The sequence below is a fragment of the Camelus ferus genome, chromosome 2, assembly GCF_009834535.1.
Source record: "Camelus ferus isolate YT-003-E chromosome 2, BCGSAC_Cfer_1.0, whole genome shotgun sequence".
In the NCBI taxonomy this organism is placed as follows: domain Eukaryota; kingdom Metazoa; phylum Chordata; class Mammalia; order Artiodactyla; family Camelidae; genus Camelus; species Camelus ferus.
Window position 1 is genome coordinate 61,149,593 of NC_045697.1, and position 25,586 is coordinate 61,175,178.

Genomic DNA, 25,586 nt, shown 5'->3' on the forward strand with positions numbered 1-25,586 from the left:
TGGATTGACAGGTAGACAGAAAACACATTTCAATTTTCTCTGCAATTTTGGCAGACTATATTAGAAGACCTATACTCAGAATATTTATATTTTACTTAAATGTCATGACCTTATTTCTTTTCATAAATGGTGGTTGATCCTTAAGAATATATAATTCTGAACCAAACTAATTTTCATTAAAAGAATGCATGTATACATATGTTTTAAAGGCAATATTTACAATATTTGAGAGGATACTATAATTTCTAATTACATAACATCAACTGTCTTAAGAGAAAGAAATTGGAAATGTTGGGTTGGGATAAAGAAGGCATATATAATTCATGCTTTCATTATATACCTCTGTTATTGTTATAATGAGATTAACTTTTTAAAGAATCCATCATGATATGAAAAAAAAAACTTATTCAAAATATCCTTTCATCAACACTATACTTCTTTTTGATAACAATGTTTGTATTTTCTGGAAGAAAATTTTGCCTTTAATTCAAATGCAGAAATCCCTCAACAAGATATTTGTAAGTGGAAGACGTACATAATTTTTATTCTTTGGGTTATTTTCCTACAAATGCGTTGAGCCTAATGCTATTGTGGTGACCTTCAATAATGCATTAAATTTAAAACTCAAGAAAGCACAAATGTTTAAGTAATGTAGAAGTTCTGAGAGTAACAACAATTTTTCTAGCCTTAATTTTAGCTGGATTTAGGGCACTGGAAATCTAGTCACTAATAACGATAATAATATTTTGTATTTCTGGACCATTTTAAACTGTAGAGAGTCAATCATTTATTTTCATTGTATTCATAAAATAATCCTTGAAGTTTCTGTCATCATCCAAACTCTGTGATAAAAAAACCTGATAATAAGATGTTGGGTAACTTGCCAAAAGTCAAAGCCAGTGTGTGACAGAGTTGAGAAGAAACTCAGAGGTATCTGAGTCTAATTCTAGTTTCTTTTCTTGCTTCTGTCATATTTCAAAACTACATAGATGGCCATTTGTTGGGTTCTTGGAGCATACTCTAATTTTGCCAGTCTTTGCTTGATACTCTCTCTGCCCCAGAAAAGGAAAGTTGCTCTTTCTTCTGACAAAGTGGCATGCTGCCATTACAACATCCTTTAATAAATAAACACATCTATTCAATGTCACAACAAATTAGAAAGTACTTATTTCTGTTCAGTGAGCCGGATGAAATCAATAATCACCAGGGAGTTGCCACTATAATTCATTAGAACCGTTCAGTGGGCCTCAGTAATCAGCTCAGAGAATGGAGCCAAAGTCCAGATTCACTGGGGAGAGAAAGTTAAGATCAAGTGTCTCAGCTCAAGTGAAAATACTATCTAGTAATCATTGCATTACAGACTTTCACACTTTAAAGAGCTGAATTTCCTTCTCAATAATGAAAGAAATGGTTCCAGAATCACCCACTAATTTTGAGAACAAAACCTAACATTTAAAAAAAAATTTTTAAATCATAATATAAGCTGAACAAGATAATGGCAAGGTTTTTTGAAAGGTATTATGATATTCTGGTCTTTTTGGCCCCCCAAGTCCATCTCATTGGTCACAATTCAACAGCTCCTCCCTTGTCTATTTCATGACTTATTACATTCAGTTTCCTCTCTCAAAATCTCCTTTTCTCTTCCACTTTAATGTTGGCAGCTTTAGGGCACATTCCTTGATTATGTTGTTTTCTCTATACCTAAATTCATTTTTTGAGTGGTATTATTCAGCTTCATAGTTTAAAATAACATTCAAATGGCCATAAATCCTGAATTTATGTGTTGATTCCAGATTGTCTGCTGAGCTCTGGACTCAGATATCTAATTTGCCATGACACACTGGCATCTCCATTTGGATGTCTAAAAAAATTTCAGACTCCGTATGTCCAGACCTGAATCCCTCATTTCCCCCTAAAGCCACTCTGCTCAACCATCTCAGTTGATAGCAACTCCATCCTTTAGTTGTTCTGATTCCCAGGCTCCAGAATCGTAATTTTGCAGTGGTGCTATCTAGATCTCCCAGGTCCAAAAAAGGACTGTATGATATATATGAAGAACATTTTTTAATTTGTTTTTGTAGGTTTTTAAAAAATTCCATTTGCCTAACACAATAATCTGCTCATAATAATTTATTTGACTGAAGTCCTTTCAGAGAATTTTTGGGCACTGGTTTTATTTCAGTAAGAAATGTTTAACGAAGAAATTCTTAATGCCATTAGGTCTACAGACTTTCTATTTGTCCTGCTGTCTAAGAAACATTCTCAGAATTAAGTTCAGGATATCCACTACCTGCTCTTCTTTGGTGGGGGTGTAACAAAAAGGTGTTCCTTGTCCTGAATACATTTAGTTGCACTCAGTGTAACTAAAATGAGGACAAATTTAAAGGAATCTCTAGAGGCCAGAAGTTTCAGCATCATCCAGGCCAGATATGAGACACCCTGACATAGGAAATACAATTATGAATTACAAGTTTGAGACATTGGTAAAGCAAAGCCCCAAATCTTATGCAAGATAAGGACAAAGCAGAAAGAGGAAGGTTAATCCAGGAAGGTATTCATTCCTTCAGCAGCGGCATTGAAGAGCAATTGAGTGACTTCCCACTTTCCAGTACTCTCAAGCATCACTAACATAAATCAATATGTCATCAACAAAATGCAACCCATATTAAGTACTAGTTGAAATGATCTGGTTACATGTTCAATGCCTGGGAAAAATTTAGAAAGTACTATTTGGGTTTAAATCACGTGGAATCCAAAATATTTTCATTGTACTGTCAAGTTTCTTTTCCTTTTAGTATGGAAATTACAACAATTATCATTTAAAGAAATATTTTTTAAAGATATCTTCTAGTTTTCCCAAATTAAAAAAAAATGACATGTAAGAACTTCAATTTTACTTTTTTGAAGTATTTAATATGCATTAATTTATGTAATATGGTCCTGCATTGCCATGCATTTTCTTTATAAACATCTAAATATAATCAATTTTAAAATAACAATAAATACAAAATACATATTTTAAAACATAATTATTTGAAACATATAAAAATACTTTTGTGACTTTTTGTAACTGAATAGATGGAAATGTATTTTATTAACGTTTTTAGTGTTTATTTGAAAATCTAAGCTCATAGTTGCAATGCAGGAAAATAGTATAAAATAAAATTTGTTTTGAATTAAAACAACTCTACATTGGAATGTTTTAGATTAGTTCACTCTGTCAGTTCAACTAATTTTGTACTCCTATGTCAATATGTTCACTAGAAGAAATTTGGTCCCACAGATGAAAAGCTCAACTCCAGCCTTGCCTTTTCTCAAATTCTCGCATTCAGTTTTTCAGAATAGTCTGAATTAATGAGTCATTTTTATGATAAAACTCTGAAAGAAACATTAAAATGATAAATGTATCGCAAACTTAGGAGAGAGCTGGTGTCGTAAAAAAAACAACAACAATACTTCTAATAATAAATAATTCTCTCAACTGCTGAATTTTCTGCTCAATACCTTCTCAGGAAGATGTCAGAATGAAGCATTAAAGGTTGCTCAACTCCATCAGAATGGAATAGAGTGGCAATCTCAAGGAGAAAGGAACTGGAAGAATCAGTAAAGCTCCGCAGGATGGCCCCACAGAGAGTGGAATGGAATTAGCAGTAGGAGCACATAGGACAGAATAGATGTTTTAAATTTATTTTTCATTTAGTTCTCACAACAAAACTAGATGTGATTTTTCTCAATGTAAGGGCGAAGAGAACATGGTTTAAAAAGTTTTAATGACTTAAAAAATAAGAATTATAATTTGCTAAGCCAAGTTTAAAACCAAGATCTGTCAGAACCAGCTGCTCAGAGTGTGGTCCATGGAGCCACTGGGTTTCGTATCAGCAGGGGAGCTTGTTGGAAAAGCCCACCTTGGCCCCAACTCAGAGGTACTGAGTCAGTCTGTAGGGGTGGCATTCAGAAATTGGTTTAAAGAAACTCTCTGAGAGGTTCAAATGTAAACCACAGTTTTAGAAGGCAATGCCCTATACTACACGGGGACTTGAAATTGGGCTTCATTTATCATATTTACAACAATGTGTCCTTGTACAAACCACTCTATATATCATTTTATCCTCTTTATAATGGTGAAAAAAAATCCTCCATGCCTTTCCTATACAATCTTTCAAAGAGAATAGTGTATCCTGCAAAGTATTATAAAATATAAATATTGAAATATATTTCTATCATCAATCATAATTAGCATAGCCATTTTCATGTCAACATGTATGAAATATATGAAGTTAAAATTCTCTAAAGAAAGAAGCTGAAATGTCATCCCCCAATCTTGTTATTTCATCTCTTTTGTCAAGAGTTCTTAGCAATTGCCCCTGACCATGATAGTAACTGATGGCCTTGTAAACACGATTATCTCTTTTGAGGGTCTGCTTTTCCAACTTTAGAAACAATTAGCTTCCTTCAGTTATTAAATTCAACATTGAAATAGAAACTTTTTTTTTAGGAGAATAAGATTTTTAGATCTGAACAAAGTCTGCTTCTACATAAAGGGCAGTGCAAAGTTAAAATTGAAACTCGTCATTCATATTTTAATTTAACAGAAGGTTTGAGCCAGCTGTCGGGGCTAAATGTCAAGCATTCTGAAATTGATCTGTCAGTGACAGATTAAGTTTGTAGAAATAGGAGTTGGTGCTTTGTCTCACAAGGGTTAAGTCTCTCCCTAATTCTCTTCCATAATTATTTCATAACATGAGTTTGTGAATGTGTATGTGTGCGTACAAGTGCATGAATAATGCATAAGCATATTATGTTTTTAGAAACTTATAAATGAGGATAATTTTGAAATAGAGACAGTTACACTTTCTGAAGATCGACTGTGTATCTTCTTACTGTTTTTCTCAAATCTAGAATTTTGCATTAATCCCTCCCAATATTTCTCAAATTAGCAAATGTGATCCCCTTCTCTCTTAGGTTTTTTTTTTTTTTTTTTAATAACAGACAAAGCACACAGTTGCGGGTATACACATTGCATGCCAAACCAAACATAAGCTTGAATCAAACATTTTAAACTTTTTCAATGTGTTGGACTGTATTAAGAGGAATAATCTGCATATCTAAACCTTAACCAATCAGTCTAATCACAGAGTTCACTATTATTATTTAAACAGTGATTTTAAAATAGATTTTAAGCTTGTTCAAACAGTTCAGTTTGGGAAATATTTGAAAAAGGCACTTGTCTCAAATATTACATATTTAATTTACTCTTTTAAAATATGATCAAAGAATATTAAGTTTTTATTTGTTTCTGTTAATAAATTATGTTATTTATATGATGGTAAAATTTTGCTTTATAACAAGGTAAATAGTTCCTCAAAATAATTAATTTGCGGCAAGTCTGTTTCTCTCCTGCACATGCATGCATTTTCTCTGTCTCTTTTTTCTTAAAAAGAATCTTTGACACTTCAGATATATTTAATCAAGTAACAGTTAATACAATATTTTCCAATAATTGAAAAATTATTCTTATGAACTTTGGGCCCTTTGTGGTTTCTATGTCCATGTAGTCTGTAATACTTAGGCTCCATGTTTCTGAGAACTTGAGTTAGACTTTGTGCAGCAATATGATTGAATATTGAGGCAGTTTGTGAATGTCCTTAAAATAAAAGAAAAAAAGTAGTTGTCATGGGATGCTCTATGAGAACTGGACTCTCAGATGTCAGTGGGAAGAGACCCTGGAGTACCATGTCAATTACTTGCAAGTTTCAGTATCACTGCCGAGTTTCTGCACACCACGGGCACTTCCCTTAGATCAGAGAAAGGGGTATAGTTCCTGGATTTTCAAAACAGTTTCCTAGATGTTTCACTTACTCTCTAGGAGTAAAGACAATAAAATGTGCTTTTATACCTCCTCCCTAGGATGAGAATTTCCAACGTAGAGGTGCCCCCATGGTAAAAGGGAAGTTTTCCTTGAAGAGGGAAAGGACATCCCTATCTGATTAAGATGCTTTCAAACTTACATTTCTCTGATCCATTCATTTTCCCCTAGATTTTACAAGGTGAAAATAAGTAAAGTAAATTGTTTTTACTGATGCACTTGCCTTGAAATCCTTGAAATAAGATGGAATGATGTGAAAATAGGGATGAAAACATATTTTGGATACATAGACAAAATTCTGAAGATGCGATAAAAATGTGATGTGTGGTCTGGCTGGCAGGGCAGAAATATGAGATAAAGAGATGAAAAATTGCTCCAGAGATAAGTTGGGGTCTTGAGTTTTAAAAGCTGAGTGTGATAAAGTTGAGCGAATATTACATTTAGGTTACTCCTCCTCCTCCTCCCCAACTCTATTGAAGGAGAGATTAATCCCTCAAAGAGAACATTGCTAACACTTCAAAAATCCAATTTGTGAACAATGTTCAAGTGTCTGAGAACACACATTTATAATCTTAACAACCTAGTCACTCTAAACTTGGAGGAAACTGCCATTCATTTTCAAATATCAGAAGATGTCATACCCTGAGGAGAAAATTAACATCAGAAAGAAAAAAAAATGATGAAAAATTGAAGAAAGAAGAGTAAAAGATATGGTACTTCTGTTCCCCTGACAATAATGTTTAGCTGGCTGGTACTAGAGCAAATATTTTGGATTTAATATTTTAGTTGGAAGACTTAATGATTTTTTCATGCTCTTTATTAAATACTTAAGGATATAGAGAAGGTCTGCTTCAAGGCAGATGGAAATGGTAGGAGAAAAGTCTCAAAAGAAAAATAATAAGTATGTTTTGTATGTGAAGTATGGGTCTCATACACTAAAATCCATCTTCTCAAAACATAAAATTAAAATACTCAATTGAAACAGACTTGTAAAAATTATTATTAATGTCAGGAAGTTTTCATTTTCTCATCTATAAAATGATAATAACAGTTATCACAGTTTCTATGAAGCTTAATGAGAAAATCATAAAAGTTGTAGCAGAGTTCGTGGCACAGACTAGGGACTTGTTAAATGTCGGTTATCCTAGTACCAGGACTTCAAAGAACATCTTAACTATTACAAATATTAATCTAGATAATAATAATTTATACTGCTTTTATTGGTATTCTATTTTTATATATCCTATTAATAACTCCTTCTCTTTGCTTGATTACTTGCACATAAGAACCTAAATACAAGAGAGATGTTTTATCCTTGCTTTTCCTTACATTTGCTACAATAATCTATGTCACAAAACCTCCCAAGAAATGCTGTCAAACAGCTAAAATTTAGGAAAAATAATACACCAATCATTTTCTTTGATTAAAAAATTATAATAAAACACATGAAGAAATTATTTGACAAAATACTCTCCTGAAGCCTGTGTTAGCACATATAAAACAGTCAATATTAAAGGAAAAAGTGTTACCTGTGTTACAAAGGGTTTATTTTAGTTAAAAAAATAATTGGGCACAATGTTTACTTGACAATTTAACATAAGGCACAAAGTGTCATTAGTTATTAATTCCATTACTTCCCTGTATGGTTTAATTTGAGCACTCACACTCTGTAAGGCATTTGTATTTTGAAAGTCTGATGAAAGGAATTGTGGTACGCGTTAAAAAAGAACTATAATTTTAAAAAAGATTCTTAAGTTAATAACTAGACCTACCCTAAGCAATAAGTAAATAAATAAAATAAAAGGAGGAATTAGTGAAATGATAGAAAAAAAAGCAATGGTTACTTCCAAGGGATACGAATCAGGAAATAAAAAACCAGAATGATTTCCTCCCGTACGGTTGGCTCTGCTTCTAATATTTGCCTCAGTTTTCAAGACTACAGACTACATCATTTCCCACTCTCATGGTTGAGGATGGACACCCCACAGTTCCTGAGTTTACAATTTATAATTCCAGCTCGCACACAGAGACTCAACAGTGTCCCTGAATCCCAACCCAGAGTTCTCAGGGACAGAATATGATCGGCCCAGCATGAGGTAGCAGTTATCTCTTCTGATTAATTGTGGCTAAAATGACAGTGTCACATAGGACAGCAATAGCACTTAATCCCTGGGGGTTAGGGAGGCAACTCTCAGCAGTAAGAGGTCATTGTGAAATGGAAAAATATCCTCAAATGTAGCTGTAGAATCCAGTATTATTCTTGAGACTGAATTGTCAGTGGTTTGGCCTGTACTAGCTGCCTTCCAGAAACTCATGTTCATGTCAAATGATTTCCAGTGTAAGATTCTCTTTGAAATGTGCCCTGTGACCACACTGCACATAGTGATCTCATTTCTCCCCACAGTCCAATAAATGTTTGGAAATCTTTTGCCATTCTTCATGAGACCTATTGAGTAAAGGCGAACTGAGAAACGAAACTAAATTTTCTTGATGGGATTTCTGCATTGCCATTTGTTCAGCATGGTTTATAGATGCTGATTAACAATGCTATTTATGTTTCACCAGCAGGATTCCAGGTATGCTTGATGCATAACAAAAGATGCAATGATTTGGTTAGCCTAAAAGTCAATTCAATGAGAAATATAATAGCAGGTCAGTTGTATGCTATTATAGAGAGAGACCAATAAAAGGAACAACAGCCACAAAAATCAGCTGAGTGGCTGACTGAATATTTTTTAAACAATGAGTTGGAATGATGTCGAGACAATTATAGAGTTAGAATTGGGGCATGTCCTAGTTAAAATTCTGAGGTGTCTGTCACATGATTCCACTTTAACTGTCATGATTCTCTGTGCATCTTTTTAAGCCCTTCCACTTTTTTTGTGTGCATTGTCTTCATTCTGCCACACCAGTAATAGAGGAAGTTGAATTGTACTGGGTAGTCTGATGACGTGAGACTTACTGCGTTCCCACAGTAACTAAAACTGATCTGAGGTACACTCACTTGCCCCTCTCTGAAATGGAAAAGATGAGCAATTGAGCAAGATAGCCTCAAATCCACTTGGATATCAAAGTCTGAGAAAATTTAGATTCATTCATATTTATGATTTTAGGCTAATTGCTAAGTGCTGCATTTGGCTTTTGGTAAGAATAGCGTTGACGATTTCTCTGAGAATCAGGGGAGTACTTTTTGCCTCTAGGAATAGTAATGACTGTTGAAAAGCTGCATATGTTTTTGACACTAGAGGTAGCTGACAACAGTTAAACAGGATAATCCTCCTGGGAATATTTACATTTCCAAAGAAGAAGCTGGGGAAGAAGACAATTAACCCAAGACATTAGAGACTGCATGTGAATGATATGTGATGGTGGCCACCCTATGGAGTATTTGGGCACAGGGCTGCTCCCACTCTGTTTATATCAACCTACATAACTGACACATAATGTTTCAAATGCTTACAAAATAAAACTCACCACTTATTAAATTTTTCTCTTTGTATTTTATAACAGCAATCTTAGTATATTAAGGCTTATAATAGATTCTTCAATCATATCTAAGTTTGAATTGGTATTTTAGTGTAAAGACATTGCTTACAATGCTAAATTTAATTACTCCAAAAATCATCTTTGGGATGACTATGTCTGAGCATAAAATCAGACAGATATTTGTATATACATCGTAGTTACTTTTGTTTCTCTGCTTTTGCGACTTCAGAATTAGAGACTATTCTCTGATTTTTCCATATAGAAGCTGTGACAGTCATGTCGACTGAAATAAATGCACAGCCTAAAAGTTGAGAGTTATGTTTTATTTGGCAGGAGGACTTGAGCTGGGATGACAGCCTCTCAGATCGCTCTGAGGGACTGCTCCGAAGAGGTAGGGGAGAAGCTAGGATACCTAAGAGCTTTACAACAAAGACCAGGTAGTTGGAACAATAAAAGATTACTTGTTACCTAAAGAAAACCAGGCATCTCAAGTTAAAGAAGTTAGTGCTTTTCTATGTATGGGAGGAAGCAAACATTTGGGCTCATTGAATCCGCTCCTTTGACAAGCACCTAGCTGTCTAGGGCCAGTATCCTGTCCTTTCTTATTCTGAGTCTGCTCAGAGTGCGCCATTGTGAGTGGCTGCAGAGGCTGGGCTGCAGGCTTGTCTTCACTGGGGGGTGGCGGCAGCGGCTGATGACTTGATGGTTTCAGCATTTTCTGTTTACTGATATGGTTTGCAGTGTTTTTCGTTCACAGTCAATATAGTTCTTCTCAGTTCTAAGTGCATGCTTTTTTGAGATGCTTTTTGCGATGATGATTCTGAGGCTGAATTCTGTCAACATTTCTCTTCTGCTAACAACAGCACTGTTAGGCCTTTTCATAGAGGATGGAGGAGGGTCCTTGTGAGGCTATGGCATCTTTAGCCTACCCACACTCTCCTGATCCTTGACCCCTTCGGTCCTCCCCTATTCCTTCTGCCAGGTTTCTCTGCCTCTGATAGACAGTGTTTCTGCGGCAGCCACACATTCTCCTGCAAGTTCAGAATCTCTTGTTTGATGGAGGTGGGGTCAGAGGATGTTTCCCTAAGGTTTTAGTCTCTTCCTTGCTCATGATGCAGGAAAACAGATGTGGGGCATGAGGAGGGCCGTGTCCCAGGCTTCGGTTGAGCCCCTGGAACGTGCCGGGCCATGCGTGGGTCCTTGGCTTCGCGCAGGAAAGAATTCAAGAGCGAGCCACAGTTGAGTAAAAGTAGATTTATTCAGAGAGATACATTGAAAGGCAAGAGAAAGGCCACAAGGTGTGGGGGTGGGTGCTCAGATTAAAAGTAGGTACACACTCCATAGACAGAGTGCAGGCCATCTCTGAATGGAGAGAGAGGCAGGCGTGAGGCACCATGTTGCCAGTTTTTATGGGCTTAGTGGCTTTATAAGCTAGTAAGTGGAAGGACCAGTCTAAGTATCCTGGGGAAGGGGCTGGGATTCCCAGGAAGTTGGCCATTTCATACTCTTTGACCTTGTGTGGCTAGCCTTGGGACTGCCATGGTGCCTGGGGGCATGTTATTCACCATGCTAACATATTACAATGGGCGTATAATGAAGCTCAAGGTCTGTTAGAAGTTAAATCTCCCATCATCTTGAGCCTCAAGGCCTACTAGGGGTTGAATCTTTCACTATTTTGATGTTAATTGCTGTGGCATTCCTTGAATGGCTGTGCCCTGCCCCCTTCCTGTCTCACTCACTCACTCACTCAGCCCCAAAGATAGTGCCCCCTGCATTGGCTTTCTCAGTATTCCTAGAGTCCTTTTAGTAGTTACCCTTTTTTACTAGTTAATAATGATTTACATTAAGTTGTCCTAGTTCAAATTGCAGATCTAGTTTTTACTTTGTGACAGATGGAAATACATATTTATATTTAAAAAGTCACACTGAAAAGTTTAAAGTGTGTTGGTGGTGACTCCTTCATAAGAAACTATCACTAGATCTCAAAGAAACGATGTTCAAAATGCCAATTCAAGTAGGTGGGGTTAATCTGTTCTAACACTTGTGTTTTAGGTTTCAGAGAAAAGACAGTATTTGGTCATAAAGGTAAATGTATCTAGTAAACGACTGTATTCATTACTTGACTCATTACAGAAACGTCTTTCCCTATGTAAGTGTTTCATATATATTAGAAGCCTTGGGAAGTTTTTTGTGACTTTGAAGAAGTTTCCCAATGATATTCATTTCCATCATTTCTATAGTCAGTTCAGACAAAGGAGAGAACAGTTAACTGAAGCAGCTTAAAATAGTTAATGGGATACTGTTGCCATGCGGCTAGAACTCTGTCTCTCAGGAAAGTAGCCTATATCCTATTAGACGCTCCTAAATCTTTTCTATTTGGGGTTTTAGTTATATTACTTCCCATATCATCACTGTATTATACAATTACCTGAGGCAACTTTAAAGCACTGATACTCTCATGTGAAGTCAAGAACACTTCAAGCCTCAGAGCACTGGAAAAGAGGCTTTAGAGGTTGTTTGGCAAAACCCACCTTCCTTCCCCAAAGCAGAAGACGCTGAAATCACCTCTAAGAAATCAGTAGAAATCCAAAAGCTAAAGACCCTCAGAAATGAGATTCTTAGAATTTATCTCCTCCCAACATCATCTCAACTCCCTTAGCTCACTGTAGTGTTTGTTCACTAGCTCATGCCATCGCACTATTCCCACCACCCACACTGTAACTGAAATGGGACAAGCTATGATGTTCTTTCACAGCTGTCTCTCTCCTGCCCCATATACCTCAAGGTCAGAAGGCAGAGGCAGCGCCTTCACAGTTCTCCAATGCCTTTTCTAGGTAGTTGCTCTCCCGACTTTATAGATCCTGCTGCTCCTGTGAGTTAATCATATTCGACTCTACAACTCCTCCTCCTCCTCATTGCAGCAGTCCCCAAATTTCTCTGTCTTTATCACTAATCAATTAGTCAGGAATCATTAGTCATCGATCAATGAAGACTTCCCAATCTACTCTTTCCAACCTAACCCCTGTCATTATTTTAACATTTCAATGTCAATGAAAACAGTTTTCCAGAGTACTAGCCAGTCTTTCTGCCTCTGTATCACTGATAACCTTATCCTCCAGTACTTTTCTGCCACCTGATCTTATATTCTCCCCACGACCTAAAGCTATTTCATCTCCTAAATTGTTAAACATGCCAGTCTCTGGCCACAATCCCTGCCTTCTTCAACATCCTCTTCTTAGGGATCATGCAGATCAACAGTATGTGATGTAAAATCAATGCCATCTTCCTTTTATTTCCTCCGTATCAAGCTTTTATTCCAAATAAAAAAAAATCCTCATTTCAGTCACAATCTTGAAAATGTCCAGATCTCTGCACCACTGCTTTCCCATTACAACTTCGTGGCAAATAGACATCCACGGTGAACCCAATCAGAAGCTTTGCCCGTGACTACAATCAGGTAGCTGGACATTTCTGGAGAAAGATTACATATCTGAGAATTTTATAATAATTTGTGGTTTTCAGCCTCACAAGGGACTTCAAAATTTCCCAGAGACATCATAGTGTTTCTCCAGTAAGTTAGCTCTCCCTAAACCTCTGACCTCCTTATATCTTTCTGCACTAAGAATATTACTTTCTCTCTGCTGCACTGATAAAAATAGAAGTTTCTATCTGATGCAGACTCTGTCAACTGTCTCTCTCCAATAAACAGAACAATATGCACTATAAACATTCTCCTCTTGCTCTGATGCTATAATGTGGGAAAAAAAAGTCTTCTCTTTCTTAAGGTCCATCTGAGCTTTGGTTCCATGTTCTTTGGAATTTTTAGGACTCTTTTGCTATAGATTTTCTTTTCCATCCCTCAGAGTCATTTTCAATCCATTCATTTCTACCCATTAGAATTCAAATAAGTTTTTGTCAGTAGTTCTCATAATGCAACTCTACAATATAGTCATGCGGAGTGCTTTAACTAATACCAAGAGACTCCGGTTAATTGGCCATTAGTAAGTCCTGGACATCTTTTTAAAAAATATTCTCCAGATTATTTTAATGAACAGGATTGAAAAACTCTGTTATAGTCTCTCATATATAATTAAAATTATCTCTCCCAGTATACACATGTCTTCCAGATACCACTGTATTGCTTTTCTTCCCTTCAAAGCAAAATATCTTTAAGAGTAATTTACACTAGTTATGTAAATGGCCTTCTTCATCATTGAGTTATCAACACTCTTCACAGAAATTTTTCCTTGCTAAATAGAAAAATGGTCAGCACATAACTAAATCTAATACATACCTTAAGTCCTTATTTTACTTAACTTCACAGCATTTTACACATGTGACCATTTGATATTCTTGCAACACTTTTTTTCCCATAAGACCACTAAAAGTAAGAACCCTGTTCCTATGGTTCCATGGATAGTCTTCCAGGAGGCTTAAATACCATGCAGAAAAGTGTGTGTGTCTATGTACATAAGCAAGGTTACAAGTATAATACATTATCCAAAGCAACACACTTTTAACAGTGAAAGGTATTGCTGGGGGAGAATAGGTTGTGGCCTCATGCAGGAAAGAATTCAAGAACAAGGCATGCTAAAGTGAAAGCAAGTTTATTTAGAAAGATACACACTCCACAGACAGAGGTCAGTCTGTCTCACTCAGAAGGAGATACACACTCTGTAAGCAGAACGTGGGCCACATCAGAAGGCAAGACAGCGCGATCACGAGGTGCCGAGTTGTTAGGCTTTATGGGCTTGGTAATTTCATACGCTAATGAGTAGGACAATTATTCCAGTTACTTTGGGGAAGGGGAAAGGATTTCAAGGAAATGCCCTCCGCCCACTTTTGACATTTTATGGTCATCCTAGGAACTGTCATGGCACCTGTGGGTGTGCCATGAGGCTCAAGGTCTACTGGAAGTCAAATCTTCCACCACCTTGGTTCTGACTAGTTTGTCTTGTCCTCAATTGCTGTATTATTCCTTGAGTGGTTGTGCCCTGCCCACTTTCCTCCTGCTTCAGTACCTGATTAACATTTCACTAGGACACAGACACAAACTAGGAGTATTCAAAGTAAACTGGGTTATATGGTCATAGGACATAGAAGCAGAATAAATATTAACTGATTTCCCCAAAGCCAGATGGTTCATTTGTATTAAAAAAAAAAGAAGGACAAAACAGTGTTCCTAGTTCTGGTGGCCTTTTCACTATTTCATAATCTATATGAAATCCCTGTTGTCTTCATTATAAATACAAAATTTTCAGAGCGTTATACAGTTGGAATGATTAATGACCACTTTAAAAAATTAAGGAATATTTTCCTTATAAATTCTACATTGCAGACTCCAATTTGGGGTCATTTTTATCCTACTATATTTTAATTGCAATATGTTTCTGACTTGGACTTTGAAAATATCAATGTCTAGACGTTAGAAAGCACACTCTTCAGAATTTCTCCTAGCAACTGTAAATATCCTAATAATACAAAGGCTATACTAAAAATTCTGTGTAACCTGATTTTGCTTTTAATGTGGTATACTTTTGCTTCATATTAACATAATTAAAATGTTATTTCAACTGGTTCTAAATTACAAGAGAATGAAGGCTGAATGCTCTCAGCTTTTATACTCTTCATTCCTCCCATAACATGCTAGTACCCTTACTGTCCTTTCAGGTAGATGTCCTTCACTTTATCTCAGTCATAATGATTCTTATTGTATATCTGTGTCAGCTGAGTTCTTGACAAAGTAATAAGTTGTAAGAAAAAGAACAATGAACAATGTAAAAAAGTGTTCTTTGGCTAAAGGATTATTATCCTTAATATACAAACTCTTAAAATGCAATAATAAAAACCAACAACCCAACTGAAAAAAAAAAAATGGGCCAAAGACCTGACCAGATTCTTTACCAGAGATTTACAGGTGGCAAATAATCATATGAAAAAAATGCTCCACATCGTATGAGGGAAATTAAAATGACACTGCAAATTAAAACACATTGATAAAATGGCCAAAATATGGACCACTGACAACATTAAATGCTGATAAAGATGTGAAGCAATAGAAACTCTCCTTCATTGTTGGTGAGAATGCAAAATAGTACAGTCATTTTGGAAGACGGTTTGGAGGTTTCTTACAAAACAAATCATATTCTTACCATATGATCCTGCAATCACACTCCTTAGTAATTTCTTCAAATTAGCTGAAAATTTATGTCCACCCAAAGAACTGTATATGGCTGTTTATATCAGCTTTGTTTATAATTGCTCAAAACTTGGAAGGAACCAAGATATCTTCAGCAGGTTAATGGAAAAATAAACTATGCTATATTCAGACTATGAAATATTATTCAGTACAAAAACAAACAAACAAAAAGAGTTATCAAGCCATGAAGAGACAAGGAGGAATCTTAAAGGAATATTATAAGTGGAAGAAGTCAATATGAAAAGTCTACATACTGTATTCATTCCAGAATATATAACATTCTAGAAGACACAAAACTATGGACAGAGTAGAAAAAAAATCAGTGGTTGCCAGGGGTTAGGGGCATGAGAGGGATGAATGGGTGGAACGTAAAGGATTTCAGAGCAGTGAAAATACTCGGTATGGTGCTGTAATGACAGATACTTGTCATTATACATTTGTCCAAATCCACAGAATGTACAATACCAAGAGTGAACCATAACATAAACTATGAACTTTAGGTGTTCATGATGTGCCCATGTACAATTCACCATTTGAAACAAATGTACCCCTCTGGTTGGGGATGCTGGTAAGGGGTCCATATGTGTGGAATAGGGGGGTATATGGGAAGTCTCTGTACAGTCCCCTCAATTTTGCTGTGAATCTAAAATTGCTCTAAAATATAAATTCTTAAAGAAAAGATTTTGTTAGGTGTTCTTTTTAGCTCTGTCCTAAGGTGAAACATTTATTTTCATACACAAAATAAATACCAATAAATGTACTATATAATAATCTTCCAAGTTTTCTGACAATAATACATTTTAAATAACCCTAAAATAATGAATATTCATAAAGAAAATAGAAATACACCCTCAATTTGGCAGTCTGTCACATGTGAAATGAAACTTCTGAAGTAGACAGGAAGATAATAGTTACTGAAGTATAAACAAATGTGACATCAGCTATGCAATCTACAAATGACAGCTACTTAGCCATTTCACTGCTTATTTTTCTTTGATCATCTTTTTCTGACCATCTTTGAAGAAATTCACACAGTATATGCATTATACACAAAGTTAAGCAAGAGTGATTTTGTTAGATTTTTTTTAACATCATTAAATGAAACCCCTTTACCACACTGAAATAAGCTTGATTAATAAAGTACAAATAAAAATAATAGGCTATATATTTTGAACTACTCATTACCTAGTCTTGAGGTCTCTTCTTTAAAGTTCTTCCTCATTTTAAAAATTCTTTACAATTATTTATAAGTTTAATTTAAGGTCATTTATGCACACATATGAAATTTTACACAGTACAGGCTGATTCAAAATGCTGTCTTTAGAATGCCTGTCTTACCCTCTCATCTCTCTTACTTGACCTCCTCCCCTCTGTGTAAACCAAGTTAATAATGGAATATACATATTACCACGTTTTTCTATGTGTCTACTTAATATAGATTTATAAGAGACTATTCATCATCATTTTTGTCAAAAAGATTCAAGTGTGACACATTTTTCTTCAACTCACATTTCTTTCTTGACATACCTTTTGCAATACCTTGAAAGTCAATTGATGGAGCTTAAATTAATTCTTTATTTAATGGCTACATATTACCCCATGCTGTAGATATGGTATAACTTCTTAGATCATCACAAAGAATGATAGGTTTCTATATTGTTTCTATAAAAATATTGCAATAAACTTTCATATATGTTTACAATATTTTTATTGAAGTACAGTTGATTTACAATGTGTTACTTTCTGGTGTACATTCTTATATATATATTCTTTTTCATAATAGGTTATGTACATTCTTTTTCATAATAGGTTATTACAAGATACTGAATATCATTCTCTGTGCTATTCTGGAGGACCTTGTTGTTTAGCTATTTTATGTATGGTACTTTGCATCTACTAATCCCAAACTCCTAATTTATTCCCCTGACTTTCCCCTGTGGTAACCATAAGTTTGTTTTCTAAGTCTGTGAGTCTGTTTCTGTTTTGTAAATAAGTTCATTTGTATCATTTTATTAGATTCCACATACAAGTGATATCATATGATATCACTTACATGTTTATGTTCTACGTTTATCTATCTTGGTTTACACAGAGGGGAAGAGGGAGGTAAGAGAGGTGAGGAGGGTAACAGGCGTTTTGAAGACAGATCTATTAAATCAGCCTATACTTGTCTTCAAGGAAGAGATTTCAGACTATGTAGTGAGTAGTTCAAAAAATAAAGCCTATTATTTTCACTTGTACTTTAAAATTTGCTTGAGAAAATAGTTTTCTGTGATTAGGCTTGATAGGATAATAAGTACATAAATTAAAATTTTAATATATTTTTTCAGTTTGTTTTTCAGTGTATTTATAATTTCACATTTTACAATCTCAGTGTGTGAGAATACCATTTTCCTCCTAGTTGGCAAAAATTGTCTATTTCGAATATTTTCCAGTCTAATGTATATAAACTATCTCATGTTACTGAAATTGTTATTTATCTACTGGTGAATTAAAGACTTTTTCACATTTGTTAACCATTTGAACACGCTTTTCTCACAATTTCTTATTCAAAATCTCAGTCTACTTATGCACTGAAGTTGCTTGCTTTTACTTTGTCAATTCTGTAATGGTGAAGAACTCTTTGTGAATTCCAGACTCTAGACTCTTACCAATTGAGTATTTTCTAAATTAAAGAATATGTAGATATATAATTTCTCCAAATAGCATGCTTGTATTATTTTTTATGGTTTCTAAGATTCTACTTTTGGCAAATGATATTTTCTATGATTCTAAACTGTACAGGATTGATTTAGATTTTTCTAAGATTTTATATATATATATATATAAAATATATATATATATGTTGGTTTTTTTGCATGTACAATCCTATCCTTGGAAAAATCTTTCATCTGTACTATAAGGTTGGTACACAAACTTAATTTTCTTCTAGAAGCATCACCAGTATAGGCCAGATTATTTAACAAATAGTGTATCTCATTCCCACTGAATTGAAATAACATTTTTCATATAATATATTCTTTTATACCGAAATCTGTCTCTGCAAATCATGTTGTTTGGCTCTGCTCTATTCATCTAGTCCAATGCTTGTGCCACATTGATGTTATGATTATATTAAGAGATAATGATATTGAGAATTTAGCACTCTTTTTCTTCTTTTTAAAATTTCTTCTTAGATATTGTAAAATATTACTGTGCCAGATGAATGTTGAAGTTAGTTTACCTGGGGGCACAGGAATTATTTTGAAAAGGTAAAAGTATTTGGAGAATTCATATCTGTAAGATACTGGTTTCATAACCAAGGACATATGTATTTTGCCATATGTTTAGATCTCATTTCTATATTTCACTAAGATTCTTAATATAATTTCTATTATCTTCTTAAAACACATTTCTAAGTTTTTAGAGTTTATGTGGTATTGTGAATAGCATCTTTTTCCTATTTTTACTACTAGAAGCATATTGCTAGCATAAATAGCAATTGACTTACATGTTAATATCATATAGAACAAAATTATCAACTTTTTTTTTGCTGGCAGTTTTTACTGGAAGCTCTCTGGCTTTTGAGGAATTCAATCATAAGTAATTCAATCATAGTAAAGGAGCGAAACTTGCCTCTTATGTTCCAATGTTTATGCTGCTTATTTACTTTTCTTGTCCAGTACATCTGCTACAAACTTTAAGACAACATTAAACAAATACAGATGATAACTGGCAACACTGGCTAGTTCCTGTTTTAATTAAAACATATATATTTTTAAGATTTCCACAGTGGGATGGTATTTTTACTAAGTAAATTTAAGTAGTTTGTAATATTTATATAGTTTTCGTCTATTATGTATGTTTAGGGTTTTATGTATGATGATAGTGAAATATTATCAAATGTTCTACATTTTTATGTTTATCTTCGTGTTTTTCCCCCTTATGTGTTGATGTAATTGATACTATAAGCATATATAATTGTATTGAAACCACCCTTCCAGTTCTTAAATTAAACCTATTTGATCATAGTATATTATTCTTGATACACGGTTGAACTATAATGCTAATATCTTACTCAGAATTTTTACATCTATTTTCATAAGTGATGAAAGAATGTTTATAAGGTAAAGAAAATATATCTAAGCAATGTCTTATTATATTGAATGAATATAGCTTGAACTAACTTACTGAAATAAAATATTTTGACTTTACCATTTTACTGATACTGTTATAATCAACATTTCAGCAATCATTAAGATAAAGAAATTTAAAACTCATTGATTCTGTACTTGGTAGTCCCTTAGCATATAATTCCAGGAACAATGTACTTTAGGCCTTAGAAATATAAATTTCCTAAATGTCAATAATAAAACAGCCCCAAAGTGCTATAAATAAATCAACCAATTAAGTGCACATAATTATACACTATTTTATAACTCACCTCAGAAAAAAGCAGCTAGTCCTAATGTGATTTCAGAGGTGCTGGGAAGTCTATGTATATTTGACAGATATTCTCCCAGGGCTAGTGCCTGGCACAGTAGAGGCTCCCTACGACCCTGTTCTAGCACCACGCCTCCCACCAGTTCTGACTGGACACTTACTATGCTCTACCTGTTGTTAATATTTTGAAAATCTTACATGTTATAAACATATATTTTTAGAAGTTAAGTTTTAATAAAGAATGAGGGAACCCTCCCACACTTTTGGTGGGAATGTAGTTTGGTGCAGCAGCCATTTGGAAAACAGTATGGAGATTCTTCAAAAGACTGAAAATAGACTTACCATTTGATCCAGCAATCCCACTCCTGGGCATATATCCAGAGGGAATTTTAATTCAAAAGATACATGCACCCCAATGTTCACAGAAGCGCTATTAACAATAGCCAAGACATGGAAACAATCTAAATGTCCATTGACAGATGACTGGACAAAGGAGCTGTGGTATATTTATACAATGGAATACAATTGGCCATAAAAAAGAATAAAATAATACCATTTGCAGCAACATGGATGGACCTGGAGATTGTCATTCTAAGTGAAGGAAGCCAGAAAGAAAAAGAAAAATATCATGATATCCTTTATATGTGGAATCTAAAAAAAAAAAAAGAACTTATTTACAAAACAGAAGCAGACTCACAGATATAGAAAACAAACTATGGTTACTGGTGGGGAAGGGAGTAGAAAGGGATAAATTGAGAGTTCAAGATTTGCAGATACCAACTACTATATGTAAAATAGATAAACAGTAAGTATACTGTATAGCACAGAGAACTATATTCAATATCTTGTAATAACTTATGGTGGAAAAAATATGAAAATGAATATATATATGTTCATATATGACTGAAGCATTATGCTGTACACTAGAAATTGATACATTGTAAACTGACTATACTTAAAAATATACACACACACACACACAAAGAAAAAAAAAAGTAATGAATAAGAGGGCATGAATACACTGTATATTTTTTAATATAAAAGAAAACTCATTGGGCCAGGAGGTGGATGAGAGAAGTATGGAAAGTGAAGGCCTGAGTTAATAGAAACTGATCGAGTCTGTTCCCTAAGAGTTGTTTTCGCTCACATCTGCATTCTCTGGCACACCCTTCCTGTCTTTATACTGGAAAACCGTAAGAAAGGGACTGTGTCGTAACCCATTCACTAAGGTAAATACTTTAGCTGTTTCACAGAAAGAAGAATCCCAAGACAAGGAATGGCCATATTTAGATTGTTAGAGTTTCTCTCTCAGATCGTGGATATATATTCTTCCTCTCCCGTGGGAAAAACTTCATATACATATATATGTACATATATATCTATCTATCTATCTATCTATCTATCTATCTATCTATCTATCTATCTATCTTCCTAAGATATTTATTTCTATTCAATTATAAAATTAGCATATATATAGTCTGCACTTGCAAACATTTTATGGTAACTCACTAAATTAAAAAAAAGGTTTTAGCTATTTTATTATTTGATAGTGTCAAAAGAATTTTCAAAGATGACTTTCTTCAAAAGTTGTCAATCATATCGAGTTCATTTAATAATTCCAATACTGAGACCATTCTAAAGTAGAACCCAGAATCTATGCTATTACTAATGCTGATTTAAACAGTGATTTTCCCTATGGAAAAGTAAGGTTAGTTGACTCTGAAAGATTGATACCATCAAGGAGTCTAGAGGAAACCTCAGATAAATATTTGAGACACTGCCAAGGAGAAGGGAGTGTTAGTTTGAGCTGCACCATGCCTATAAAATTCTAGAAGTAGCCCAGATATGGGAAAGGTCCAGGCCGAACACACTTTGATCTATCTAAAAACCCTCTCTCTTCAGGAGGAGTAATCAGAATGGAAGAAAAAACATACTATTGGGGAAAAGGGGGGGAAAAAACCATGGCCATTTTTCTTATCCCTTTAATTTAGGTAACACTGCCAAACAAAAAATACGGATCTTCCTCAATCAGCAATGCTGAATCTCTGGGCTTTAAGGCCACAGTTCCCCATAGGTTAATGGATTTCTTGACAACAAAAGAGAGGTTGGAATAGATTAGAGTACTTCATCATGTCAAGGCTTTTTTTTTTTTTGAAAAGAAGGAAGGATAATGATCATTTGTCACTAGCCCAACTATTCCTCATTAAGAGAAGTTTTTATGAACAGCTGAGTTCCATCCTTAAGATGAAGGCTAGCAAGTAACAGTTTTGATATCAGGGAGAACCGGGAGGTAATCATTTCACTTATCAAAATGTTTGGTTTCTCACTTTGTGAAGTGAATTGCATGACTGTCAGGCATTTGACATTGTTTGCAGACAAATGTCAGTATTGATTTTATTCCTAGTACTTTGTACGTATGGAATCAGCAGAATACACATAGTTATAAGAAACAAAAGTAAAACCACAGGTGAGAAGGGTTTCAGACTTTGTTTCTCCACTGGGGTGTTGGTTTAAAAAGTAGCCCAAAGGCATTTTGAGGATTTCTAATGAGATCTAAGAAACCAAAAATTTGAAGTACTGACCAATAGGCCATGGTTGGGGGAAGCAGCATGGACCTGCAGTGCTTGACTACAGGGCTTGGCTGGCTCCCAGTTTGTTGTGTCTCCAACATCATCTTCACCTACTGGTGATGTTAAATTAACTTTAGGCTGGCTTTGTGACAGGACAAAGGGAAAGTGAGGATTTATTAGACAATTTTTATAAGGGTCTTATAAGGTAAGAAAATTTAACATCCAAAATCAAGATAAAGTTTTAGATTCAGGGAGCTTAATTTGTTTTTTTCCCCCAGAAAAGAAAACAATACATAAGAAACATATGAAGGAGAAAAAAATATGTATCTATACACACATAAATATTTTATTTTTCAAATTGCTCTCTTCAAACTCCTAGGTTTTTAATACGTAAAAGCATGTTTTAAAAGAAAAGTACGTTTACAAATAATGTAATATGGCAATGATCTTATCATACCACTCGATCCCTTCCCTTCATCTAAACCAAACATAAAATCATTTCTACAGGTGAAGCAGATAGCTTTTAATGAAATATGTGTATTCCAAAGTAGAAATTATAACACTTCAAAAGATTATTTTGAGTGTCCTTGAATTAGGATGGGCATTCTATAAGAAATCCCTTTTTGATAGGCTGTGTTATGGCAACTGGAAGAAGCTTAAAATATTTGTATGAGGCTAGAGACAAGTTACAGAATATAACTAAATACTTAGAAAATTCTAACATCTATTAAAACATTGACATTTTTCAAAAAATTAAGTTAGTGTTCAATTCAGAAGCTACATTAATAAGAAAAGGAAGCTAGATAATCTAGAAATAAAACAACATAAAAGCTTAATGAGATAATAAATGTAGACTAAAAGGATGTTTCCTTGAAACAACTAATAAAAGTGGCACACTTTTGCAAAATAGATCAAGGAATAAAGAAAGGGTATGGAAAAATAGTATTAAAAATAAAGCCTTTTTAACAACCATTATTGCAAGATGCTATGCAATATAAATGCTAGAATTTTGACAAGCAAAATGTACAACTTTCTAGAACTATAATTTACCAAATCTAATATAAAACTTAGAAATGTACACTGTTTTATAGGTATTAAATAATCAAATCAATATTTAAAGGCTCCTCCCCAAATAAAGCATCAAACCTGTATTTTATTAGCAAGTTCTATCAAAACTTCAAATAATATATATTACCACTCTCATATAAACATTGAGATAATAGAAAAAAATGGAATGTCCTAATTTCCCTACATAAAGCAAGTACATCTTTGATGCAAGACCAGGCAGGACTCATGAAATAAATTAAAATTATCATCTAACTTCACAAATTATTGTAAATATATCATGCACAAAAATATGAGCAAACTGAATACAATAAAGTTTTATGAAATAAACATACATCATAATCAGGTTCAGTATGTCACAGATATGCAAGTATAATTTATAATTAAAGTAATATGTTTTTAAATATATTAACATTTTAAGGTTGGAAACATACAATTAATGCAAAATACGAAGACTAGTATTTTATTAAAACATCTCAGCAACCTGTCAATATAAGTGAGCTTCCATAACTTCATGAAAAGATGTATCACACAGAATGTACTTTAAATTTAGCAGTTAAGAAAGAACTCCTTCTATTGAGAAATAAAATGTAGATACTAGCTGGTGAAGTTAAAAAATAATAAGTTTTATGTTCGGAAAGGAGAACACAAAAGAGCAATTTTTTCTTCATGCCCTTAATTATCCTCACAAGAATTTTAAGAAACTTAGTAGAGAATATTTGTAACATGTGAGATCATACAGTATCTATATCCAAAATTTGGATGTCTCCAACATCCAAAAACAGAAAGATTCGTTATTTTAATATGTATCATGCACAATAGTAGACAAAAATATCAATATTTTAAGATGTCTGACATGGATTTTTCATAAAGATACAGAGCTTTTCAGAAAAAAATATAAAATCTGTATCAAAAGACCTAAAAGAAGATCTGAACAAATGTAGAAATATATAAGACCTATACCATTTTATTTAAATTCTCAAAAGTTCTTTCATGAACTAACAACTGATCCTAAAAATTATGTGAAAAATAGTGGTCCATAATGAACAAAAAATTGGTAGAAATACTAGCTCTGTGGACTTACTTTTCCAACTGTCTTTGGGCAGTATTAACCAGCAGACCACTATAAACAGAATCACTTACATAGAAAAGTACGATATAAGACAGAGGAGGCATTGCACATATCATAACCATGACAGATTTTTCAACAAATGATGCTGGAAAAATTGTCTATTTGTGTGGAAAAAAGATAAAGTAAAATCCCTAGCTTACACTATATAAAAAATAGAAACAGTAAAAATTAAGGAAATGAATGTAAAGAACAAAATATATACTTATCACAGTCAATACATTCCATAGTGCCCCAAACATAAAATTTCTAAAATATAAATTTTTGTATAATGACCTTCTTTCCCAATTGGGAAAGAACTTAGCTGTTATCTTCACAGATTTGGCTCTTCAAAAGGCACAGAAACTAACAGAGGAGCATCACTGACAAGCTTTCATTGCCTATCTGGTAATATTGTTTATAAGAAGAGCTAGAAAAGGGTGTTGTATGAACACATACTATGAAGTTGGCTGTGAAGAACTGATGATTATTTTTCAGTTATAGATGGTGAGGCAGTTTAGTTTGATTAATGATTAATTCTCTACAAGTGTACAGTTACAAATCTTATATCTATCAGACATAGTATCTTATATCTATCAGATCTCTCTAGGACTTCAAAATGTTGGATAATATTGGGTAACGGAATATTTAAAAATTTATGTGCTTTACCCTCCTATATTCAACCCATTATCTGCCAATCTTATTTTGAAACCTGCCTTTTTTCTTTCATTCCTCCCGCTGACAGTACAAAGTAGACTATATCATGATGGCTCACATTCCAGCTACCAGAGTGAATAATCAGTGTTCAGTCATAGATTTGTCTCACCAATATGTGACCTGGGAAAATTCTGGACTTCTTTTTTTCTTATG